The 18,372-nt window shown below is 44.2% G+C and overlaps 1 protein-coding gene across 3 annotated transcripts in view; it reads left to right on the plus strand.

The window, feature by feature from the left end:
• Positions 1-17,608: 17,608 nt before the first annotated feature.
• The window catches only part of COL7A1 (collagen type VII alpha 1 chain), a 299,769-nt gene continuing 299,005 nt past the window's right edge, over positions 17,609-18,372 (plus strand). For all 3 annotated transcript variants that reach the window (XM_089684078.1, XM_089684079.1, XM_089684077.1), the window contains exon 1: positions 17,609-18,055. The gene's annotated coding sequence lies outside the window, so the exon portion shown is untranslated. The remainder of the gene's footprint in view (positions 18,056-18,372) is intronic.

Genomic DNA, 18,372 nt, shown 5'->3' on the forward strand with positions numbered 1-18,372 from the left:
ATCATTATCACTCAATTCTGCAAGTGGTTCTAATTTACTATCGCTGTTCTCTAGCCGGTCTAAAACCGATTTTGACCTAAAGGGACGCTTTTTGGACACCATTCTCAGTTTCCAGGTAGAAAGAACAGTAAAAATGCAGGCAGGGTGCCGGACAAAGCACTTGGGACAAAATGTATGTGAAATGGTTTGATACAGTAATGTAATACTAAGAAATTACAGTGTATTGTGTGTATGTCATATTTTTACCTTTTTGAATCTCCCGCTGGTTCCGCCCCCCTGCGTCCCGCTGCTCGCAGGGAAGGGAACCCAGAAGACGGATGACGGCATCAACCGGAGGACACAGTGGGAGGACATCGGGGGATTGCAGGACAAGGTAAGGATCGAGGGATCGCAGGACGAGGTAAGGATCGGGGGATCCCGGGACAAGGTAAGGATCGGGGGATCGCAGGACAAGGTAAGGATCGGGGGATCGCATGACAAGGTAAGGATCGGGGGATCCCAGGACAAGGTAAAGATCAGGGGATCGTAGGAAAAGGTAAGGATCGGGGGATCGCATGACAAGGTAAGGATCGAGGGATCGCAGGACAAGGTAAGGATCAGGAGATTGCAGGACAAGGTAAGGATCAGGGGATCGCAGGACAAAGTAAGGGTCGAGGGATAACAGGACAAAGTAAGGGTCGAGGGATCGCAGGACAAGGTAAGGATCAAGGGATTGCAGGACAAGGTAAGGATCAAGGGATTGCAGGACAAGGTAAGGATCGGGGGATAGCAGGACAAGGTAAGGATCGAGGGATCGCAGGAAAATGTAAGGATTGAGGGATCGCAGGACAAGATAAGGATCGGGGGATTGCAGGACAATGTAAGGTTCGAGGGATCGCAGGACAACGTAAGGTTCGAGCGATCGCAGGACAAGCACTACAATATAATCCCAAGTGTGGCTCGGGGTTATCGCTTTTGGTACTGAAAATTAACCCCAAGCCACACTTGGGATTACTGTCAGGGAGGTTAATGAATCTATTATAATATTACTTACCTGGGGATCCTGCCAGTAATAGTACTACCTGCTGCATGCTGACATTGCTGAGCCACTGCCTCAAAATTTGCAGCAGTGTTGTCAGCCTGTTGCCGGCACTCCTTCAGTTGGCCATTGGGCTGCCTATCAGGTCTATCAGAGACACCGTTGGGTCAACTAAAGGAATGCAGACATCAGGCTAACAACTCTGCTGGTAATTGTATTGGGGCAGCTTTGTGCTGTCAGCCTGCAACAGGAAGTGCTGACACTGGCAGGATCTCCAGGTGACAAATTTTGTAGCTGGTTCCCAAACAAGGATTTGCTTATGAAAACCGAATACTATAAAACATCTTAAAAAAAGCAGATTATGGGCTTACATACGTCTTAAATACACTGTCTCACACCTCGCCCTCCTTGGTCACCCACCATTTGTGGATTTTTCACTCTTAGAAGCTCTTTCCATACTCTAGCTATGGCCCCCTTTAAGAACCTCCCATCTATAAATTAGATTAGACCATCTCCTTTGATCTCCTGTCCATTCAGCCTTCTGCTCCACAGCTGATGAATACAGTGAATAGAAGTTGGGTCAAAGGTCACAACCCATCAATCACTTAGCAAAAGTGGAGAGAAATTCCTGGATGGATTTATTATGGTCTCTTCCCCTAAAATTCTGCACTAGGCAGATGGAGGGTGAGCAACGCCGGAGCTCACCTCACACACCTAGCTGCGGTGTGCTGGAGTGAAGGGGTCAATTGCTTACATGAAATAAATGTGTCGATTTAATGTCAGATATCTTCAACTTGTGAATGTCAAGCTGGATGGATCCCCCCCCCAAAGGAGATTCCTCCCTGATCAACAAAGAAGTTATCCAGAGGTCATAGAGAAGCTCACCTATTATACAAGCCCTATGGGCAAGAACATTCCTTATGTAAAGATGCTGCAAACTTGGACTGATTTCATTAAGCAGCAATTTATTAATTAAAACTGAACATATATGTTCTCATTCTCTCTTTTTTAGTATATACATTATATATTCAGCTCCTCCTATCTCATTGCTCATTGCATCTGATCAATTAACCCCCCCCCAAACCCCCCAAAAAGTTTACTATAGATATATATACTGTATATATATCTATATATATATATATAGATATATATACTGCTCAAAAAAATGAAAGAAACACTTTGAAAACACATCAGATCTCAATGGGGAAGAATCTCCTGCTGGATCTCTATACTGATATGGACGGGGTAATGTGTGAGGAACGTAAGGACACCCCATCGTTTGATGGAAATGAAAATGATCAACCTACAGAGGACTGAATTCAAAGACACCCCCAAAAAAAGTGAAAAAATAATGCAGCAGGCGAGTCCATTTTGTTGAAATTTCATTGCAGCAACTCAGAATGGTCCTCAGTAGTCTGTATGGCCCCCACGTGCTTGTATGCATGCCTGACAATGTCGGGGGAGGCTCCTAATGAGACAACGGATGGTGTCCTGGGGGATTTCCTCCCAGATCTGGACCAAGGCATCACTGAGCTCCTGGACAGCCTGAGGTGCAACCTGGCAGCGTCGGATGGACCGAAACATGATATCCCAGAGGTGTTCTATTGGATTTAGGTCAGGCGATCGTGGGGGTCCATTCAATGGTATCAATTCCTTCATCCTCCAGGAACTGCCTGCATACTCTCCCCACATGAGGCCGGGCATTGTTGTGCACCAGGAGGAACCCAGGACCCACTGTACCAGTGCAGGGTCTGACAATGGGTCCAAGGATTTCATCTCAATACCTAATGGCAGTCAGGGTGCCATTGTCTAGCCTGTAGAGGTCTGTGCGTCCCTCCATGGATATGCCTCCCCAGACCATCACTGACCCACCACCAAAACAGTCATGCTGAACGATGTTACAGGCAGCAGGACGTTCTCCACGGCTTCTCCAGACCCTTTCACGTCTGTCATATGTGCTCAGGGTGAACTTGCTCTCATCTGTGAAAAGCACAGGGCGCCAGTGGTGGACCTGCCAATTCTGGTGTTCAATGGCACATGCCAATCCAGCTCTATGGTGCCAGGCAGTGAGCACAGGGCCCACTAGAGGATGTTGGGCCCTCAGGCCACCCTCATGAAGTCTGTTTCTGATTGTTTGGTCAGAGACATTCACACCAGTGGCCTGCTGGAGGTCATTTTGTAGGGCTCTGGCAGTGCTCATCCTGTTCCTCCTTGCACAAAGGAGCAGATACCGGCCCTGCTGATGGGTTAAGGACCTTCTACGGCCCTGTCCAGCTCTCCTAGAGTAACTGCCTGTCTCCTGGAATCTCCTCCATGCTCTTGAGACTGTGCTGAGAGACACATCAAACCTTCTGGCAATGGCAGGTATTGATGTGCCATCCTGGAGGAGTTGGACTGCCTGTGCAACCTCTGTAGGGTCCAGGTATCTCCTCTTGCTACCAGTAGTGACACTGAAACTAGCCAAATGCAAAACTAGTGAAAAAAAGATGAGTAGGGAAAAAAATGTCAGTGGTCTCCACCTGTAAATCCACTCCTGTTTTGGAGGTCGTCTCATTGTTGCCCATCTAGTGTACCTGTTGGTAATTTCACTAATACCAAAGCAGCTGAAACTAATTAACACCCCTTCTGCTACTTAACTGACCAGATCGATATCCCAGGAGTTTCACTGACTTGATATACTCTGGTTAAAAAGTGTTCCTTTAATTTTTTGAGCAGTATATATATATATATATATATATATATATATATATATATATATATATATACTGTCTGTATATGTACAGTGCATTCATAAGGTATTCAGACCCCCTTCCCTTTTTTCACTTTTGTTATGTTGCAAATTTTGTTAGAAGTGTTTGCAAGTTTATGAAAAGTAAAACAACTGAAATATTGCATTGGACAATGTATTCAGACCCTTTGCAACACTTGAGCCTCAGGTGTTTCCCATTTCTCTTGATCGTTGTTGAGATGTTTCTACACCTTGACTGAAATCCACCTGTAGTAAATTTATATTGATTGGACATGATTTGGAAAGGAGCCTCTCTATAAAAGGCCTCACAATGCATACTGTATCAGAGCAAAAGCCATGAGGTCAAAGGAACTGCCTGCAGAGCTCTGAGACAAAATTATTACAAGGCACAGATCTGGGGAAAGCTACAAAAAATGTCTGCTGCGCTGAAGGTTTCCAAGAGCACAGTGGTCTCCATAATTCTTAAATCAAAGATGTTTGGCAGAACCAGAACTCATCCAAGAGATGGTCACCTGTCCAAACTGAGCAATCAAAGGAGAAGTTTGCAAATGCTTACAGGAAAGGGTTCTGTCTAGCCACTCTACCATAAATCCTAGATTAGTGGAGGGCTGCAGCGATGGTTGTTCTTCTGCAACTTTGTATCTCCACACAGGATCTCTGGCGTTCAGTCAGTGACCATCGGGTTCTTGGTCACCTCTCTTACTAAGGCCCTTCTCCCCCAATTTCTCAGTTTGGCTGGGCGACCAGCTCTTGGAAGAGTCCTGGTTGTATGAAACTTTTTCCATTTGAGAATTATGGAGGCCACTGTGCTCTGAAAACCTTCTGTGCAGCAGAAATTTTTGTAGCCTTCCCCAGATCTGTGCCTTGCAATAATCCTGTCTCTGAGCTCTGCAGGCAGTTCCTTTGACCTCATGGCTTTTGCTGATACAGTATGCATTGTCAGTTGTGAGGCCTTTTATAGATAGGTGTGTATCTTTCCAAATCCTGCCCAATCAATTTAATTTACCACATGTGGACTCCAATCAAGGTGTAGAAACATCTCAGCAACGATCATGAGAAACGAGAGACACCTTTTTAAATGTTGGGTCTGAATAATTATGCCAATGTGACAGTTCAGTTTTTTATTTTTCATAAATTCACACATTTCTAAATTCTGTTTTCACTTTGTCATTACGAGGTACTGAGTTTAGATTAATGAGAAAAAAAATGAATTTAAACAACTGTAGTATCAGGTTGCGATATAACAACTATGAAGCAAGGAAGGAAGGAAGGGGGTCTGAACAGTTTAGGAATGCAATATATATATATATATATATATATAAAATGTATTTATTTTTTGTTTATTAACAACTGATCAGATGCTGAGAGTAATAGCTTTAGCACTGAGCACTTTTAGGGATGCAGGTCATTAGTAACTTCCAAGGTCCATCTAGTGAAAGTCTTCTGGGTTACCAGGATGTCTGTAATAACTCATCTGCCCCTATAGACCTGCTGACCAAACTGTGCACATGACCTGGGAAGATGCAGTCTGCTTTCCAGTCATCCGGCATTATCTGTGAACATTTACTCCAATGCATCCCCTAAATTGAATGTTCCATCACTCATCACCATGTCACTTCTGACCTACAAACCCTCAGACAAACCATGCAATATTCGAGAAGTCTGTCTCCATATTATTATCCAATGGTTTGTTTTTATTTTGAGGTTTTATCCACATCAGGAACAGAAATATTCAGCGGAATCAAAGCTATGCTTCTTACTTATAAAAACTACTATACTATATTACTTATATACTGTATTAAATTTTATTATTGATATATACTACTTTATTACTTTAGTACTTTATTACTTTCAGTGTATATATTGCTATATTATATTACTTATATATTATACTACATTACAGATATATTTTACTTTATTATACTTTAGTACTTATATATACCACTATTATGTACTATATTACTTATGTATTATATCATATTACCGACTACTACAACTCTCTCCTCATTGACTTACCTTTACATTTGCTATCCCCCCTCCAGTCTATCATGAATACTGCTGCCAGACTTATCTACCTTACCTACCGTTCAGTGTCTGTTACCCCTCTCTACCAATCCCTCCACTGTCCTCCACTCAGTGTCCTCCACCCCTCTCTGCTGATCCCTCCACTGGCTTCCACTCAGTGTCCTCCACCCCTCTCTGCCAATCCCTCCACTGTCCTTCACTCAGTGTCCTCCACCCCTCTCTGCCAATCCCTCCACTGGCCTCCATTCAGTGTCCTCCATCCCTCTCTGCCAATCCCTCCACTGTCCTCCACTCAGTGTCCTCCACCCCTCTCTGCCAATCCCTCCACTGGCCTCCACTCAGTGTCCTCCACCCCTCTCTGCCAATCCTTCCACTGGCCTCCACTCAGTGTCCTCCACCCCTCTCTGCCAATCCTTCCACTGGCCTCTACTCAGTGTCCTCCACCCCTCTCTGCCAATCCCTCCACTGGCTTCCACTCACTCAATGAATAAAATTCAAAATACTAACAACAACTTACAAAGCCATCCACAACTCTGCCCCAAGCTACATCACCAACCTGGTCTCAAAATACCAACCAAACCGCTCTCTCCAATCCTCCAAAGACCTTCTGCTCTCTAGTTCCCGTGTCGCCTCCTCCCATGCTCACCTCCAGGACTTCTCCCAAGCTTCTCCCATCCTATAGAACTCTCTACACCAATCTGTCCGGCTGTCTCCTAATCTATCCACCCTGAAAACCTTTCTCTTTAAAAAAGTCTATCCTGCTTCTACCTAGTAAACTGCCATTTATTTCCTCCATCAGCTCATCCCCCCCCACAGCTATTACCTTTTGTATCACTCAACCCTTCCTCCTAGATTGTAAGCTCCCAGGATCAGGGCCCTCTGTTTCCTCTTGTATCAAATTGTATTGTCACTGTAATGTCTACCTTCATTTTGTACAGTGCTACGCTAACTGTTGGTGCTATATAAATCCTGTATAATAATAATATTACTGATATCTACTACAATATTATACTTTCTAACTTTTATATACTACCATATTCTACTGTATTACTTATATTTTACAATACATATTGATATATATTACAATAGTATGCTTTATTACTTATATATTATACTATATTGCTGTTATATACTACTTTATTATAATTTATTACTTATGACCACCACTATATTGTACTATTTTACTTACATACACTGGACTTTTCCATATTGTCCTCTTTCAGTGACAATTGCTTAACCGTTCACCCAACAGCTAGAAGACCTGAAGATCTATCTATCTATCTATCTATCTATCTATCTATCTATCTATCTATCTATCTATCTATCTATCTATCTATCTATCTATCCATCCATCCATCCATCCATCCATCCATCCATCCATCCATCCATCCATCCATCCATCCATCTATCTATCTATCTATCTATCTATCTATCTATCTATCTATCTATCTATCTATCTATCCATCCATCCATCCATCCATCCATCCATCCATCCATCCATCCATCTATCTATCTATCTGAAATGATGTATGTATAATTGAGGGTCATATAGGGGTTAATAATCCTCCCACCTGGAACACTGCATGCTGGTGCCATGGGGGATTATATCAGACATCATCACACCGTGATATGATGCATATGAGTCACTCCGCCCACAGCGCTGCACCCTGGCGCTGGATCTGAAGGCAGTTGTGTGCCATCTGCTAATGTCAGCCCCTAACAAGTTGTATCAATGTCTTCATTTATTGACTGGCCCGCTCCCAGCGGCCCCTGAGATGTCTGTACAGTGTGTGATGTTGAGTCACCTCCTCAAACATCCCGAAATGTGTAACACCAGAATGCCGGACGGAGGCTACAAATTCCAGGTGCATCCAAAACTTCCCATCCCTGGGGTCCAAATACTGGATTCCTTCATTCCCTCAGACTTGGAGCACTTAAGGCTGAACTCCAGGACATAAGTAATTCCAGCTCCGTATTCATTAATACAGCCTTAAATGTAATTGTTAAATGCAAGCAATGTAAGAACCTGATTTTGACTTGATATCAGCCTTTTGAAACGTAATGCACAGCAGAGCTCAGATTGGGTGAGGGAGAAGCAGCACAAGGAACCAGTCAGCTGTATTGTGGTTCACTTGTGCTAACATGGAGCATGCTGTTAGGGGGAGAGATCAGAGTGACAGGGAAATGATCTCATCAGTCTGCTGCTTCTCCTTTCACTGTCCAGTCACAGGCTGGGGGAGGGAGAAGACCTGTAAGTGTTACTGAGCTGTGGCATAGAAAAAATCAGGTCTTCTGTCCCGGATGGACAAAAGAACAGGTAAAGCAACCCAATGTATTTCATCTGTTTAGTTACCCATAGGCAAGTCCAAAAGTGAAGTGCCAAAGCTGTCCAAGAGATATAGCTAGTCCAAATATCCAGCCAGTTAAATGATAGACATTGCAGCAACCCACAACCCCCCCAAAAAATCTTTGTCCCTACATTTGCATTGTTGCCCTGACTTTTTTAACATTAGAGAAGTCCTATTTCCATATTTGTAGAAAGCTTTTTGTGATTTTCCACCTATGGATGAAACTGTTGCAATCATTTACCATTATGATTGAAAGCCTCTTGCCTTGTTTTGGTCTTAATACTGTTGCATGCTTTAGTTTCCCTTCATTTAAAGGGATGTATAGCCTTTTCAATAATTTTTAAACATACAACGGAAAAACCTGGTGTAAAAAAATTCTTATTAATGCATGTAAATGTTTTCAAACCCTCTATGCATAGTGATAACCCCTAATGACGTTGCATATGACGAAACGCGTAGGAAGGAGCCAGGACACACTAAACTAGGCATGTGCAATCCAGCCACGCCCATCTTTAGTACTGGCAGTGTTCATGGAAAGCCCTATTAATCTGGAAAAATTTAGAGTGCATCGGCAAAATAAATTTTAACTTTTTTATGCTGATCTTTATTATGGAGAATGTTTCTTTTCTTTTTGTGGTGAGATAATGTTTAGCTCCTGTTCATAACTATGTATATGAGCTGGTGTCCCTGGAGGTGTATGTTTTGGGAGATGTCCGGATGTGTTGTGCTCAGCAGTGGGTTTGGAGGAGATCAGCGGTGATGTGAGAGATAACGTCAAGCGTTTTTGATCTCTATATCAGAGCCGTCAGTTTGTTCTGGTGAGCTTCTGCTGTCATACCTGGGTGTTGTGGTGCATCTGAGGCTTGGGATTTAGAGGTTTCTCTTCTCTCTTGACTGCTCACTCCGGTGTAAGAAGACTTCCTCGCTGTTGGATGTTTCTGTTGTTCTTTGAAACACTGAGGACTAACTGTCTTGGTTTCTCTATGGACTTCACATTTATTTTGTGCACCTTTTTAATTTAATTTATTTGAGGTTTATTTTCGACAGTCCCTGCACATATTGTTCTTTGCACTTTTGGGTGGATGACTATTTGTATATATGTAGCACTGCACTTTTTGGTTTTATATTATGCTCTATGAAAGTAAGGGGGTGTTGGTACAATTTCCTATTTGCCCACTAGGTGGTGCCCTCTAAATCAATAGTGCGTTACATTAGAGCAGCCTTTCTCAACCGGGGTGCCTCGAGGTTTCTTCAGGGGTGCCTTGGCAAAGTCTCTAAAAAATTGCCCAAAACTTATATACAAGCCAGCGGGTGGAACAAGTCTGCCTTTCACAGGTTTACATTGTGCACCATGACATCCTTCTAGTCTCCTGTGCCCTGACAACCAATGATATCAGTTGATAAGGAGGATGTCAGTTGTCTGCACAGCATCCTAGTTTAACCCTCCCCCGCCCCTCTCCATCAGTGCTGGGGTCACATTAGCTCAGTGATGGATAAAAACTGAGGGAGAATAGGAACATCAGAATACTAGTCAGTACCAGTGTGCAAAAGTGTATTTGCTTTGGAAGAATAAATCACCTCTAATGTTGGGTGTCCTACTTGTGTGAATGTTGCTGAGTATATAAAACTACAGGTGAAACTCGAAAAATTAGAATATGGTGCAAAAGTTCATTTATTTCAGTGCAGCAACTTAAAAGGTGAAACCAATATATGACATTACATGCAAAGCAAGATAGTTCAAGCCGTGATTTGTCATCATTGTGATGATTATGGCTTACAGCTCATGAAAACCCCAAATCCACAATCTCAGAAAATGAGAATATTCCATGCAATCATTAAAACAGGGATTGTACATAGAACAATATCAGACCTCTGAAAAGTAGAAGCATGCATATGTACTCAGTACTTGGTTTGGGCCCCTTTTGCAGCAATTACTGCCTCAAGGCGGCGTGGCATGGAAGCTATCAGCCTGTGGCACTGCTGAGGTGTTATGGAAGACCAGGATGCTTCAATAGCGGCCTTCAGCTCTTCTGCATTGTTTGGTCTCATGTCTCTCATCTTTCTCTTGGCAATGCCCCATAGATTCTCTATGGGGTTCAGGTCAGGCGAGTTTGCTGGCCAATCAAGCACAGTAATCCCACGGTCATTGAACCAGGTTTTGGTGCTTTTGGCAGTGTGGGCGGTGCCAAGTCCTGCTGGAAAATGAAGTCAGCATCCCCATAAAGCTCGTCTGCGGAAGGAAGCATGAAGTGCTCCAAAATCTCCTGGTAGACGGCTGCGTTGACCCTGGACTTAATGAAGCACAGTGGACCAACACCAGCAGATGACATGGCTCCCCAAATCAACACAGACTGTGGAAACTTCACACTGGACTTCAAGCATCTTGCAGTGTGTGCCTCTCCATTCTTCCTCCATACTCGGGGTCCTTGTGCCTCTCCATTCTTCCTCCATACTCGGGGTCCTTGGGCCTCTCCATTCTTCCTCCATACTCGGGGTCCTTGGGCCTCTCCATACTTCCTCCATACTCGGGGTCCTTGGGCCTCTCCATTCTTCCTCCATACTCTGGGTCCTTGTGCCTCTCCATTCTTCCTCCATACTCGGGGTCCTTGGGCCTCTCCATACTTCCTCCATACTCGGGGTCCTTGGGCCTCTCCATACTTCCTCCATACTCGGGGTCCTTGGGCCTCTCCATTCTTCCTCCATACTCTGGGTCCTTGTGCCTCTCCATTCTTCCTCCATACTCGGGGTCCTTGGGCCTCTCCATTCGTCCTCCATACTTGGGGTCCTTGGGCCTCTCCATTCTTCCTCCATACTCTGGGTCCTTGTGCCTCTCCATTCTTTCTCCATACTCTGGGTCCTTGTGCCTCTCCATTCTTTCTCCATACTCTGGGTCCTTGGTTCCAAATGAGATGCAAAAGTTGATCTCATCAGAAAAGAGGACTTTAGACCACTGAGCAACAGACCAGGTCTGTTTTTCTTTAGCCCAAGTAAAACGCTTCTGACGTTGTTTGTTGTTCAGGAGCGGCTTGACAAGAGGAATACGACATTTGAAGCCCATGTCCAGGATCCGTCTGCGTGTGGTGGCTCTTGATGCACTGACTCCAGCCTTAGTCCACTCCTTGTGAAAGTCCCCAACACTTTTGAATGGCCTTTTCCTGACAATCCTCTCCAGGCTGCGGTCATCCCTGCTGCTTGTGCACCTTTTTCTTCCAAACGTTTCCCTTCCACATAACTTCCTATTAATGTGCTTTGATACAGCACTTTGGGAACATCCAACTTCTTTTGCAATTACCTTTTGAGGCTTACCCTTCTTATGGAGGGTGTCAATGATGGTGTCAGGTCAGCAGTCTTTCCTATGATTGTGATTCCTACTGAACCAGACTGAGAGACCATTTAAAGGCTCAGGAACCCTTTGCAGGTGTTATGGCTTAATTATCTGATTAGAGTGGGACACTTTGAGCCGAGAATACTGCCCGCATCGCCCACCTCCTAAACGACATATCAGACTGGATGTCGCTCCATTTCCTCAAACTTAACCTATCCAAAACCGAGCTCCTGGTCTTCCCCCCAACCCGTGCCCCCCCCATCTTCTCCATCACTACTAACAACGCCACCATCTCTCCCACCCCACACGCCAAAGTCCTGGGTGTCACCCTGGACTCCCACCTCTCCTTCCTACCCCACATCTAACTGCTATCTAGATCTTGCAGGCTCCACCTCCGCAACATCTCCAAGATACGCACATCCCTCACCCCAGACACCACCAAACAACTTGTACACTCCCTCATCATCTCACGCCTGGACTACTGCAACTCCCTTCTCACTGGCCTACCCAAAGCGCTATCTGAGATTTCCAAAAATAGCTGCTGGAACACCAAAAAGGCAACCAAGAGCAAACCTTCCAACAATATATATATAAAAAGGTGCAGCGCTAAATATACATGAAGAACTAAACATAGTAAAACAGCGTTTTAAATGAACATAAAAGATTATAGCTGTAAAAACAAGTGTAAAATCATAGATCACACTGCAGTGAGGTAAGTGAGTAAATGTCCCAAAATAGTGAAAGCCCACGTGGGGATCCGATAGATCCTATTAAATGCGTGGGGGCGGGAATCCAGTGTACCACACAGTGGATATAGGATATAAAGAGTGCGCACTCACCAGAAGTGCGTCAAAAATACACATATGAGATTATCCTGTCTCATCAGGTAGTGGTTATCTGCTGCCAAGGTAGGATCAGGGTCACACACCATCCAATCTCATCTAGGGTAAGATACTCCAAGGGCCTTATTACGTATCACCGTTGGGGTCCCTTTAAACAGGTTCTGCAAGTGGGGACTCTCAGTGAAGAGAGCCCAATAAGGGACACCACACAGCGTGATACCGTAGACACTTAGTTTATTGCTTCAAGGAGTAACAAATCAATACAAATGAAAAACTGACCATATAGAATTCAGGATGGCCACCAGCAGTGGTCAGACGTCCAGAAACTGTAGCCCCCCTGATGTGTTTTGTGTGATGCACATCATCATAGGGTGCTGGGCTTACGGGGGCTTTCACTATTTTGGGACATTTACTCACTTATATAGCGTTGTCAATTTACGCAGCGCTTTACATATATATATTGTACATTCACATCAGTCCCTAACCCTCAAGGGGCGTACAATCTAAGGTCCCTAACCCTCAAGGGGCGTACAATCTAAGGTCCCTAACCCTCAAGGGGCGTACAATCTAAGGTCCCTAACTCACATTCATACATACACATACTAGGGACAATTTAGACAGGAGCCAATTAACCTACCAGCATGTCTTTGGAGTGTGGGAGGAAACCCACACAGGCACAGGGAGAACATGCAAACTGCAGGCAGGTGGTGCCGTGGTTGGGATTCAAACCAATGCCCCTAGGTAGAAGTACTAATCATTTAGCCACTGTGCTGCCCATGATATCGGACACAGATCAGCCCCTCACCTCACCTTGTGATTTGCTATGAGTGGCGATCAAGTAAACCCGGGACATTTGAGTTTATATATTAAAAGAACATATGTCAAGGAGTGGAAACTGCGTTTATTTTTCAACATACTCCCCTGCTACATTTATACACTTATCCCGATGTTTAACTAATGCCTGGAAAGCTTCGGCATAGAAAGGTTTCTCAGTACGCCTGAACCATCCTAGGACAGACGGCTTATTATTATTATACAGGACTTATATAACGCCAACAGTTGACAGGAACGACTTCTGTGGGCTGGGAACCACCATGGTCGGGATTGTCACTGACGGATGGACAGCCATCTTTGAAATGTTTACACCATTCAAATGTCTTACGCCTCATCACTGTACTGAGCTTGAAGCAGGGGCGGACTGACCATTTGGAAACACTGCCCGAGGGCCCGGGGTCAGTAGGGGGCCCCATGAGATGCCCCTCGCACCTTTTTCATAGGCTTTTTTGAGTTTGGGCAAGGACACAGGGGCCCCATGATCCCCTATTGCCCGGGGGCCCCATGAGTTGTCAGTCCGCCCCTGGCTTGAAGTCTTCTGTAAATCTCTGCGGGTTTTACATCTTTGTTCACAAGAAACTTCATCACAAGAAACTGTTCCGTGTGTGCACTAATGCGGTTGTCTGCCATCTTGATCAACGATCTCTAGACTGGCCCGCGACATATGCGCCACCCAGGGCTTTTTTTCTCAGAGAATAGGTGCAGGAACTCCCCCATTCTGAGTCACTTCTTGTCTCCACCCCTGTCCACCTCCGAGCACCGCTCCTTCCCCCCATCCCCCTACTCACCTCCCAGTACTGCCCCTTTTAGTCAATACAAAAGTATCATTTTGTGGTAATTTGCATAGAATTTGCTATTGATAACAACAAAAGCAGTAAAATAGATCCCCTGTTGCCAGCACAATAGATCCCCCCAGGAACATTAGATCCCCCATCAGAAGCAATATAACCCCCTTCAGCAACAACAGATCTCCCTACAATCAGCAACAAATCAACACTAGACCCCTCTCTCAACAGTAGATCCCTCCCAGCAACGTTTGACCCCCCAGCAACATTTGACCCCCCAGCAACATAAGACTCACCCCCAGCAGCAATATATCTCCCAACAGCAACAATAGGTCTCCCCAGAAGCAATAGACACCCCCTACCCCTGCAAAAGAAATCCAGCGATAATAGATCCCCCAGCAGTCAGCATCAGTAGACCCCGCAGCACACCCCAGCACCCTTTGTCATTACATACATTCATTGCTGAGGTTCGGGAACTGTGTTCCCCCACATTTCCGCTGAAAAAAAAGCCCTGGTACCGCCTATCAGTAATAGGACGCACTTGCCACTTACTACTGTGTGTAGGACCACCACACTAGCATCCCTTTTTTATACCTGGAAAATGAAAGGTCCCAGATTGACTTGAACACCCCTTGTACAAAGTTACAATGGTGCAATCTGATCACTCAGGGAGAGGAGACTAAGAAAATGCTTCCTCCTGCTGGCGGCAGACTGATGACATCATCTTAGCCTAGGCAAAGTCAGTGCACTGCAGCACAAGAAAGGCTTTGTAGCCTCCCTAGCGGTCTGATTATGTCAGTATTTCTGTGCTCAAAGCGGTACATTTTTTTGCATGGAAATTTGTTGTTTTTTTATTGTAGGCTGTAATTTTTAGGAGTAACTCACTGAAAGAGTCTAGTAAACATCCCGGGTATGATAAAATTTGAAACATAAATTATAATATAATAAATAATCATAAAAATAATAATATAATAATAAATTTAATTCAATAATATAATCAAACCAAAAACACTGAAATGTGAAATAGAACGCCAAGTTCGCACATCGCTGAGCAAAGTCGCAGAATCGTTTTCAGTGTCTGATGAGGAATTTCCCCCACGAATCATTATCACTCAATTCTGCAAGTGGTTCTGATTTACTATCGCTGTTCTCTAGCCGGTCTAAAACCGATTTTGACCTAAAGGGACGCTATTTGGACGCCATGGACGTTTCTCAGTTTCCAGGCAGAAAGAACAGTAAAAATGCAGGCAGGGCGCCGGACAAAGCACTCGGGACAAAATGTATGTGAAATGGTTTGATACAGGAATGTTATACTATGTGATTTTAGTGTATTTAGTGAATGTCACTTTTTCACATTTTTAAATTTCCTGCCGTTCCGTCCCCCGTACGTCCCGACGCTCGCAGGGAACGGAACACAGAAGAGAGATGCCGGCATCGGCCGGAGGACATTACAGGGGACACTGCAGGAGGGACATCGCGGGAGCGCAGGACAAGGTAAGTGAAGAAGAGATCCCGGAGCAACGCTGCAGTGTATTCCCGAGTGTAGCTCGGGGGGGTTACCGCTTGTGGTGCTGAAACTTTACCCCGAGCTACACTCGGGAATACCGCCAGAGAGATTCAGGACTAAGGCTAATTGCATGACAGGAATTTGAGAAAAATCACGCCCTTTCCCAACATGCAGGAAAACACGCTGCAATTTAGCAGGCATGCGGTTATGCCATTAATTGTCAATGGCACCGCCATCCATCTGCAAATGTGTCGTATTTTCAAACTGCATAGTTCCGCAGCACCATACAATTTGGTGTGATACATTATTTGCCCTCTACCCTATAGCAGTTTTTCTGCTACAGGGCAGCATTCCTGTGCAAAATCATATATATATATATATATATATATATATATATATATAGATGTATTTTTGCACTTCTGCCACACGGGGGTGCGCACGCCATCAGAGGAGGTCTTCAACTGTGAACTGTCACAGCACAAAACGATCTGCAAGCCGTGACGCTGATCGCCGTCATTACTAGTATATTAAAATAAAATTCCAGTATATGTACCAGAGTTTGTAGACGCTATAACCTGTACGCAAAAGGATTTTTTTAACCATAAAATATGTAGCAGAATACATTTTGGTCTAAATGTATGAAGAAATCTGATTCTTAAAATTTTTTATTGGATTTTTTTTAAAGCAGAAAATTAAAAATATTTTTTTTTTTTCAAAATTGTCAGTCTTTTTTTGTTTATAATAAAAAAAGTAAAAACCTCACGGGTGATTAAATACCATAAAAAGAAAGCTCTATTTGTGGGGAAAAAAAGGACACACATTTCATTTATGTACAGCGTTGCATGACCGCGCAATTGTCACTTAAAGTAACCCAGCGCTGTATCACAAAAAATGTCCTGGTCAGGAAGGATGGTAAATCTTCTGGAGGACAAGAGTCTGGGACTGTTTTCTGCTTTTTTTCACGTGTAGGCCAAGCCATTGAAATAAATGGGCTGCTGTACACGCGATGTGTGGGAACCAGGGGCGGACTGACAACTCATGGGGCCCCCGGGCAATAGGGGATCATGGGGCCCCTGTGTCCTTGCCCAAACTCAAAAAAGCCTATGAAAAAGGTACCAGGGGCATCTCATGGGGCCCCCTACTGACCCCGGGCCCTCGGGCAGTGCCCGAGTTTCCAAATGGTCAGTCCGCCCCTGGTGGAAACACAAAAAAAAAGCATGAAAAAATGTGTGGAAACGCATCCACACTTGGTCACACCTGTAAGTGGAAACCAAGCCTAAAGGGACATTATGGGCAGCACAGTGGCTAAATGGTTAGCACTTCCGCCTGGCAGTACTAGGGTCGCTGGTTTGAATCCCAACCACAGCACCACCTGCCTGGAGTTTGCATGTTCTCCCTGTGCCTGCGTGGGGTACTCCAGTTTCCTCCCACACTCCAAAGACATACTGGGAGGTTAATTGGATCCTGTCTGAGTTGGCCCTAGCATGTGTGAATGTGAGTTAGGGACCTTAGATTGTACGCCCCTTGAGGGTTAGGGACCTTAGATTGTATGCCCCTTGAGGGTTAGGGACCTTAGATTGTACGCCCCTTGAGGGTTAGGGACCTTAGATTGTACGCCCCTTGAGGGTTAGGGACTGATGTGAATGTACAATATATGTGTGTATGTATGAATGTAAGTTAGAGTCCTTAGATTGTATAGTCCTTGAGGGTTAGGTAATATATATTGCACATACACATCAGTACCTAACCCTCAAGGGGCGTACAATCTAAGGTCCCTAACTCACATTCATACATACTAGGGTAAAGCACTGCGTAAAATGATGGCGCTATAAAAGTACCTGAAATAAATAAATTTAAATAAAAAAAATATATACTGTTGCTGTTTTTGTGATATTTTGGGAATTTGTTCCAACATACTCGAAAATTTCACTTTTTTTACACTTGCCTGACAGTGTGGAAAACACGACCTGCAAAAGCCTGCAAGATCCTTCTGCACAACCAACAGCAGAGGCGTCCTTTATCGCCAGCTGCTGCATCTATCACATCCTTTTTCCTTTCTTGGTTGGAAATAAATCTTTCCTTGAGTAAAGACAGGAGGAGTGTCCTCTGCAGAACTGGCTGAAAAGTTAGAGGGGGGAAAGAAAAAAAAAAATCTGAGTCAGGAATTAACTCCAGAGTATCTCTTCACCTGGCTGGCAAGATTCCGCAGCTGCGATTTAAATATCCTTTATTCTATTGGCTGCGGGAAAAGAGGGGAAGGACCGCAGGATTAATTACAATGCACTAACGTTTTTTTTTGTGTGGCTTTAGGGTACATGTTAAGAAAAAAAAAATTCTGGGAGAGACAACGACAGAGAGAAGCCAAAAAAAGATCCAGGGAAGGGAAGATTGCGCAAAGTTAATTTATTGCACTTTCATTACTACTTTAGGACTTATTTATTTTTTAAGACTTTTTTCGTAAAGAATCTGCAGATCTTTCCTACGTCCAAAAATTGCTCTCCCAGGGACAAGAAGTACAGAGAAAGGAACCTAAACTTGTCAGGACAGGAGAGTCTGCAGATCCTCGGCTCCGTGTAGAAGAAAGAGGAGATCTGGCTATTGGATTATGCGTGTACAGCAAAGGTAACTTTAATATTTTATTTCTATATATTAGGTATTTTAATTGTTTATTTTTTTATTATTTATTTATTTCAGGTACTTATATAGCGCCGTCAATTTACGCAGCACTTTACATATATATTGTACATTCACATCAGTCCCTAACCCTCAAGGGGTCTACAATCTAAGGTCCCTAACCCTCAAGGGGCGTACAATCTAAGGTCCCTAACCCTCAAGGGGCGTACAATCTAAGGTCCCTAACCCTCAAGGGGCGTACAATCTAAGGTCCCTAACCCTCAAGGGGCGTACAATCTAAGGTCCCTAACTCACATTCATACATA

The sequence above is a fragment of the Staurois parvus genome, unplaced genomic scaffold, assembly GCF_062004578.1.
Source record: "Staurois parvus isolate SC_StPar_1 unplaced genomic scaffold, SC_StPar_1.0 ptg000335l, whole genome shotgun sequence".
Lineage (NCBI taxonomy): Eukaryota > Metazoa > Chordata > Amphibia > Anura > Ranidae > Staurois > Staurois parvus.